Source organism: Vulpes lagopus, chromosome X (assembly GCF_018345385.1).
Source record: "Vulpes lagopus strain Blue_001 chromosome X, ASM1834538v1, whole genome shotgun sequence".
In the NCBI taxonomy this organism is placed as follows: Eukaryota; Metazoa; Chordata; class Mammalia; order Carnivora; family Canidae; genus Vulpes; species Vulpes lagopus.
The window spans coordinates 69,567,126-69,574,376 of record NC_054848.1 but is presented as its reverse complement, the minus strand read 5'-3'; positions in this window follow the sequence as shown (position 1 = coordinate 69,574,376).

Genomic DNA, 7,251 nt, shown 5'->3' with positions numbered 1-7,251 from the left:
AGAAAGAAAGAGAAAGAAAGAAAGAAAGTAAGAAAGAAAGAAAGAAAGAAAGAAAGAAAGAAAGAAAGAAAGAAAGAAAGAAATGGGGAGACTCTCTGCCTTCCCCCTGAGGGATTGATGTGGATAAAGAATCTACAATTTTGTCACACACAAAACTGAAAACTGCTTATCTCTGAGGGTTTACTGAAGATAAGAGATCACGATCTTTTAGCTCTGGGGCTGGAAATCAGGACATGGCAATTTAAAAATTTTTATTCTCTTAAAGAGGTACAGAAAGCCTTCAGGGAACAAAAGCCACACAGAGCAGCCAGAAACAGCTTATACTGAGTCCAGCCCCCTGGCAAGGAACAGTGCAACTCCATCCAGACAAAGATCCCTGAGATACAGTGCAGAATGGAACCCCATGTAGAGGAAGAGATGAACAGCAAGTTTATAGACCACACAGGACTGCAAAATTCTAACATTAGGTGAAAAGAGTATATAAAATTTGAAATTTTTTTCACAGTTGTTTATCTTTCAGTTAAAAATTTTGCATGTCTTTTTTTTCTTTTCCCCCTTTTCAACTAGTTTCTTATTTTATCAACTGTTTTTAAGTCTTTTTAAAATTTAATTTTTACATTTACAGTTTTATATATATTCTTCATTTTTTGCTTCCTTTCACTTTATTCAATTTTATTTTCCGATATATATTTTTTGCTTTCTTCACAATTTTGTGAACAAATGTCTCTAACACAGAGAACAAAATACACCCAGGACCAAGTGGATAACCCTGTTTTGTCCACTCTGTGAGATTATATACTCTTTTCCCCCTTTATATCTTTTTCTTTTTCATTTTCTTTTCTATTTTTGGTTACTGATATCTTAGGGTTTGTATGGTGTGTATTTTGCTTATGTCATGGTTGATATTTTTGAAATTGTTCACTCATTCATCCATTCCTTTCTGGGCAAAATGACTAGAAGGAGGAATTCAAAACAAAATAAAGGACCAGAGATAAAACTCTCTGCCACAATCTTAATTGATATGAATATAAGTAAGATATCAGAGGTGGAATTTGGGATAACAATTATAAAGTTATTAGCTAGGCTTGAAAAAGGCATAAAAGACACTGGAGAATCTCTAAGTGCAGAAATAAAATCTAATCAGGCCAAAATTAAACATGTTCTAACTGAGATGCATTCTAAATTGGATCCTCTAACAACCAGGGTAAAGGGGGTAGAAGAGAAAGTGACATTGAAGACAAGTTGATGAAAAGGAAGGAAGTTGGGAAAAAGAGAGAAAAACAACTAATAGACCATGAGGGGAAGCTTTAAAAATCAGGGATTCCATAAAATGAAACAATATTAGAATATTTGGGCTCCCAAAGGAATAGGAAAGAGGGCAGAGCAGAAGTTATATTTTAGCAAATTATAGCTGAGGAATTCCCTAATCTGGGGAAGGAAACAGACATTCAAGTCCACGAGGCAGAGAGAATCCTCCCTCAAAATCAATAAAAAAGAAATCAATACCTCAACATATAATAGTGAAGCTTCCAAATTTCAGAGATACAGAGAAAACTCTGAAATCAGCTCAGGACAAGGGGTCCTTAACCTACAAATGTAGAAATAGACTGGCAGCCAATGTACTCAAAGAGACCTGGCAAGCCAGAAAGGGCTGGCATGATATAATTAGGAGAGTAATTGAGAAGATGATGCAGCCAAGAATACTTTATCCAGCAAGGCTGTCATTTAGAATGGAAGGGAAGATAAATAGCTTCCAGGAAAAGCAGAAGTTAAAAGAATTTGTGATCACTAGACCAGGCCTTGTAATATTAAAGGGGATTCTTTGAGCAAAGTGAGAGCCAAAAAGGAACAAAGACCAAAAAGGAACAGAGACAATCTACAGAAACAGGGACTTCACAGGTAATACAGTGGCACTATATTCATATCTTTTAATAGTTACTCTGTATGTAAATTGGATAAATGCTCCAATCAAAACACACAGGGTATTATATTGATAAAAAAAAGCAACAACAAGACCCATCCATGTACTATCTATAAAAGATTCATTTTAGAACCAAAGACACCACCAGATTAAAAGTGAGGGGGTAGAGAACAACTCATGTTAATGGATCTCAAAAAGAAAGCTGGGGTAAGAATCCTTATATCAGACAAATCAGATTTTAAGCCAAAGACTGTAATAAGGGATGAAGAGGGAAACTATAGCATACTTAAAGAGTCTATCCAACAAAAATATCTAAGAATTATAAATATTTAATGTTCCTAAAGTGGAAACAGCCAATTATATAAACCGATTAATAACAAAGAAACACACTGATAATGCAGGAATAGTAGAGGACTTTAGCATCCAACTCACATCAATGGACAGATCATCTAAGCATATCAACAAGGAAACAAGAGCTTTGAATGATAGACTGGACTAGATGGGCTTCACAGAACATTCTACCCTAGAGCAACAGTACACATTCTTCTTGAGTCCACATGGAAAATTCTCCAGAATAGATCACACACTGGATCACAAATCAGGTCTTAATGCCAAAAGATTGGGATTATACCCTGCATATTTTCAGACCACAGTGCTTTGAAACTGGAACTTAATCACAAGAGGCAATTTAGAAGGAACTCAAAAATTTGGAAGTTAAAGAGGATTTTACTAAAGAATTAATGGGTCAACCAGGAAATTAAGGAAGAATTAAAAATTTCATGACAACAAATGAAAATGGAAACACAACTCTTCAAAACCATTGGGATGCAGTAAAGGCAGTCCTAAGAAGGAAGTACATAGCAACACACGTTTTTCTCAAGAAAAAAGAAGCTAACCTACACCGAACAGAGCTGGAGAAACAAAAGCAAGTAAGGTCTAAAGCAATAATGATTCAAGAAAAAGATTACAACAAAAATAAATGAAATAGAAATCAAAAGAACAGTAGGTCAGATCAATGAAACTAGGAGCTAGTTCTTTGGAAGAATTAATAAAATTGAAAAACACCTAGCTGGACTTATCAAAACTAAAATAGGACACATATTAATAATATCATGTATGAAAGAGGCAAAATCATGACCAACACTAAGGAACTACAAACAATTTTAAGAACATATTATGAACAACAATATGCCAGCAAATTAGGCAATCTGGAAGAAATGGATGCATTCTGGGACATTTATGAACTACCATAACTGAAACAGGAAGAAATAGAAAACATGAATGACCAATAACCAGAAAGGAAATTGAAGCAGTAATCAAAAATCTCCCAACAAATAAAATTCCAGGGCCAGATGGCTTCCCAGGGGAATTCTATGAAATATTTAAGAAGAACTATTACCTTTTCATCTGAAGCTGTTTCAAAAAATAGAAATGGAAGGAAACCTTCCAAACTAACCCTATGAGGTCAGCATTACCTTGACCAAAACTAGAAAAAGACCCTGCCAAAAAGGAAAATTACACACAAGTATCCCTGATGAACTTGAATACCAAAATTCTCACTAAGATAATAGTCAATAGGATCCAACAGTATATTAAAAGGATTAATCACCATGACCATATGGGATTTATTCCTGGGCGGCAAGGGTAGTTCAACATTCACAACTCAATTAATATGATACATCACTTTACTAAAAGAAAGGACAAGAACCATATGATCCTCTCAATTGATATAGAAAATGCATTTTTTTTTGCAAAGTACAGAATCCTTTCTTGATGAAAACTGTCCACAGTGTAGGGATAGAGGGAACATACCTCAATATCATATAAGCCATATTTTAAAAACCCATGGAAAATGTCATTCTCAGTAGGGAAAACAGACCTCTTCCCCTAAGGTCAGGGACATGACCAGGGATGCCCACTCTCACCACTGTTGTACAATATAGTACTAGAATTACTAGTCTCAGAAATCAGACAACAAAAAGAAATAAAAAGCATCCAAATCAACAAAGAAGTGAAACTCTCACTCTTTGCAGAAGACATTATATTCTTTGTAGATAACCCAAAATACTTTACCCCCAAATTCCTAGAACTCTTACAGGAATTCAGCAATGTGGCAGGATATAAAATTAATAGACAGAAATCAGTTGCATTCCTATACACTAACAATGAGACTGAAGAAAGAGAAATTAAGGAATTGATCCAATTTAAAATTGCACCAAAAATATTAAGATACCTAGGAATAAACTTAACCAAAGAAGCAAAGGATCTAGACTCTTAAAACTATAGAACACTTATGAAAGTAATTGAGGAAGACACAAACACACAAATAAATAGAGAAACATTCCATGCTCAAGGATTAGAAGAACAAATATTGTTAAAATGTCTAGGCTAGCTAATCTATACATTCCATGCAATCCCTATCAAAATGCCATTACCTTTTTTCACACAGCTGGAACAAATAACCCTAAAACGTTTATGGAACCAGAAAAGACCATGAATAGCCAGAGGAATGTTGAAAAAGAAAACCAAAGCTGAGGGCATTACAATTCCAGGCTTCAAGCTATATTGCAAAACTATAATCATCATGACAGTATGGTAATAGCACAAAAACAGACACATAGATCAATGGAACAGAATAGAGAACCCAGAAATGGACACTCAACTCTACAGTCAAATAATCTTTGACAAACAGGAAAGGCTATCCAATGGAAAAAAGAGAGTCTCTTCAACAAATGGTGTTGGGAAAGTTGGACAGCCACATGTAGAAGAATGAAATTGAACCATTTTCTTACACCATACACAAAGATAAACTCAAAATGGATGAAAGATGTAAATGTGAGACAGGAATCCATCAAAATCCTTGAGAAAACAGGCAGCAACCTCTTCATCCCAGCTGCAGCAACTTCTTGCTAGACACATCTCCAAATACAAGGGAAACAAAAGCAAAAATGAACTATTGGTACTTCATCAAGATAAAATTCTTCACAGCAAAAGAGTCAACTAAACTAAAAGGCAATCTACAGAATGGGAACAGATAATTTCATATCAGATAAGGGGCTAGTATTCAAAATCTGTGAAGAACTTATCAAATTCAACCTCCAAAAACAAATAATCCAGTCTAGAAATGGGCAGAAGACATGAACAGATGTTTCTCTAAAGAAGATATACAAATGGCTAACAGAAACGTGGAAAAATAGCTCCACATTACTTGGCATCTGGAAATACAAACCAAAATCACAGTGAGATAACATGTCATTCCAGTCAGAATTACTAAAGTTAACAACTCAGGAAACAACAAATGTTGGGGAGGATTCAGAGAAAGATGAACTCCCTTGCACTATTGATGGGAATGCAAGCTGGTACAGCAGTCTGAAAAACAGTATGATGATTCCTCAAGAAGTTAAAAATAGAGCTACCGTATGACTCAGCAATTGTACTACTATATATTTACCCCAAATATAGAAATATTGTGATCCAAAGAAAAACCTTCACCCCAATGTTTACAGCAGCAATGTCCACAATAGGACATTTCCTAAATTAAGAAAGAGCCCAGATATCCATCAAAAGATGAATGAATAATGTGGCTATATGTTATACACTGAAATGTTGCTCAGCCATCAAAAAGGATGAAATTTTACCATTTACATTGATATGAATGGAACTGAGGGTAGTACACTGAGGGAAATAAGTCAATCAGAGAAAGACAATTATCATATGGTTTCTCTTATATAAGAAATATAAGAAACAGGGCAGAGGATCATAGTGTAAGGGAGCAAAAATGTAATGGGAAGAAAATAGAGAGGGAGTCAAACTATAAGAATCTCTTAACTATGGGAAAGAAACTGAGTGTTTCTAGATGGAAGGTGGGTAGTGAGATGGGATCACTGAGTGACAGGCATTCAGTAGGGCACATGATGTAATGAGCACTGGGTGTTATGTGCAACTGATGAATTATTGAACTCTGCCTCTGAAACTAATGATATATGTTGGCTAATTTAATGAAAAAAATTAAAGATTTTATTTATTTATTCATGAGAGATAAGCACACACACAGAGGCAGAGATACAGGCAGGGGAGAAGCAGGCTTCATGCAGGAAGCCCAATGTGAGACTCCATCCCCAGACTCCAGGATCATGCCCTGAACCAAAGGCAGATGCCCGACTGCTCAGCCAACTAGGCGTCCCAATTTAATGCAAATTTTAAAAATATTGTTCTCTCTGTCATCTCTACAAAGCAGTTATTGTGTGTGTGTGTGTGTGTGTGTGTGTGTGTGTGTGTGTGTGTGTAAGGGAGAGTTATTTTGTGTTTGTGCATGAGTTTATTTGTTTTCATTTCAAGGAGGTAGATTGTGCTTCTTTCTGGGCAAGAGAAAACAGGAATGTTACAACTGAGTGGCAGTGGCACTATGGCTTTTAGAAACTTACCGCCCAATATGATTTAGAGCAATGCTTTACAGATTACATGTTGAGAATTATTAGTGGGTTACAAAAATCAATTTAGTAGGTCACAACTGAAATATTTAAGTAGAATAAAACAAGGAACATCAATATGGATCACATATAGTTAAAATAGTGATTTACAAAACCTAGTTTCATATGTATACATCTATATATATATGTATGTATGTAGTAATACACATATGCAGAAGCATGTGCAAGTCTATTAGGTCACAGTATAAAACATGTCTCTCTGTGTTAAGGCAAAAAAACAGTTTGAGGTCCTCTAATTTTGAGATAGATTAAGAATCTGTTCATCCTTTATAATTTTGTCAGAATAAATGATGATACAGTTTCTTCTTGATTTGAGAAGGTCAAAAAACCAGTAGTATTAATGACTTAAAATTAATTACAGATTTTTTCCATGGTACTTAAAATATTGAGAAAATTTATTTATATTATCTTTAATTAATAGAAGTCATATATCTGAATATATATTGATAAGTTTCAAATTATCTTTCTGGGAAAACTCCATTTTAAACACAAACAACAAGAATCTAGCTAAATTTAACTCTCTGGGAATACTTCAGAACCCCAGGCATTTTCCAATTTTAGGATCCTGCCAGAAGCAGAGCCCTCCATCCTTCCCAACACACACACACACACACACACACACACACACACCTCTTGATGACTATGGTTACTCTGAAGTTCCTATCTAAACCAAAAGACCCAACAATGTATTGGGTCCCCCTTAGGGATCCTAAGTTGTTATTTTTTTTTTTAGTTTTTATTTAAATTTCTGTTGGTTGACATACAGTGTAATTTTGTTTCAGGTGTACAATATAGTGATTCAACTCTTCCATTTAACACTCTATACTCATCACAAGTGCA